Source organism: Tupaia chinensis, unplaced genomic scaffold (genome assembly GCF_000334495.1).
Source record: "Tupaia chinensis unplaced genomic scaffold, TupChi_1.0 Scaffold000182_1, whole genome shotgun sequence".
Taxonomy (NCBI): domain Eukaryota; kingdom Metazoa; phylum Chordata; class Mammalia; order Scandentia; family Tupaiidae; genus Tupaia; species Tupaia belangeri.
The window spans coordinates 1,848,218-1,850,018 of record NW_006159657.1 but is presented as its reverse complement, the minus strand read 5'-3'; positions in this window follow the sequence as shown (position 1 = coordinate 1,850,018).

The following is a 1,801-nucleotide window of genomic DNA, read 5'->3' as shown; positions in this document are numbered from 1 at the left end:
CAGGATTTGTCTCCCACAGATCCCCAGATGAGTGAAGCCAGGGACCAAGACCAGGTGGGTGAGGCCCCGCTCCCCACCCTGGAAGGCACAGGTACATCTGGGCTCTCTGGGTTTTTCTAAGGCTCTCCCGTCCCCTTTAGAGCCACCGTCTAACTGGTACCAGGTGGGAGCCATGAGGGCTCTTTTCTCTCCTTGATGTTCATCCCTGAGCTCCCTGCACTCACAGCACTGGGACCTGCCGAGGCAGACAGGCAGGAGCCGCCACACTTGAGTGGGATCTGTTGGTATTCACACCCAGAGCCAGTGCCAGGGCTGGAGGACAAACCTGGCTGCTCCCCCAGAGACCCACACGATGGGGCACCCCTTAGGAGCAATATATATGCTCGCACGTGAAAAGTACTTAGCAATATGAGGGACTTGCCAAAGTTCATGAAAAAAAGTGGAATTAGAGTATGAGTTTATTTGGGTGGGGAAAAAAAGGAAACCTATAACCCTTGCATATTTTTTTTCATAATATGCATTTTCTACAAACTTTTGGAAGACCCTTCATAAAGTATGTATCGAGGTCCACAGGAGGATAGCCCTCAAGACACTATATAAACAAGTGAAAAGCGCACACACTCTTCAGTCCTGCAGCTTCTTCTGGAAGCTGTGCGCACGCATGCCCAGAAATGTGTGTGGTAGGACATTCATTGCGTTTCAGGTTATGCTCAGGAAGAAAGGCTGCATTAAAAGGCCCACGTCCATGTGATTAGATTGATGTGTTTATAGGGACAGAGGCCTGCTGGTGGCAGGGGAGGGCACAGGGGACTTCTTGGGACGACAGCTGTGTGACTTCGTTAGGACTCACGTAGCTCTGTGCAGAGGAGGTGAATTTCACCAGGTGGAAACTACACCTTTATATACCCGATGTGAAGAAATTGAATGTGAGATATTGCAGCGATGTTTGTAATAGCAAAAGGCAGGACGTGAGTGGCCAGCCACAGGGAAGGGGCAAGGAGATGAGGGTGTGTTCAGGTAACGGAGTGCTGCAGCTGCCAGAAGGAACAGAGGCTTAGGTACTGAAGTGGAATGATCCCCAAGAGGTATCATTTGTGAAAACTGGTGTGTATGGTATTTACTGTTCATGTAAAAAAAAATTCAGAAATAGACTTATATATACTTTCTTACTCACAGAACATCTCTGAAAAATATTAAAATCTTTTAATGCTAGTTATTGGGTTGTCAGAAAAGTCTGTATTTTTCTGTGTTTTTCTATGCAAAAATGTGACATGACTTTTCTGACAACCCAATATATCTGGTAAGATTAGAGGTAGCTGGGGATGATGGAGTAAAAATTCTAAAAAAAAGAGGGAGAGAAAAATCTAAATTTTATTTTATTCTCTTTTTTATTTTACTTATTTTTTATATGTTATTTTTATTTATTTATTTACTTAAAAATTTTGGTAGACGGTATGTGTGCTTACCAGAGAGAGAGAGAGTGAGAAGCATCCCCTCATGGGAATGGCCACACCTCCGTTTCTCCATCCTGTCAAGATTGCAGGTAGGCACACACACCCACAAGACATGTTTCCTAAGCCACAGGGGCCAGGATTCAAACCAGGTGGCCAGCCACGTGGGAACTGGCTCCTCAATCACCAGGCCACTGAGTTGGCCCAGAATGCTGGGATTTGACGATGAACAAAACACACATGCTCTCTGCTCCATGGAGCTTAGGGTCCCTCCCTCCTTTTCTTTCTTTTTTTCTTTCTTTCTTTCTTTCTTTCTTTCTTTCTTTCTTTCTTTCTTTCTTTCTTTCTTT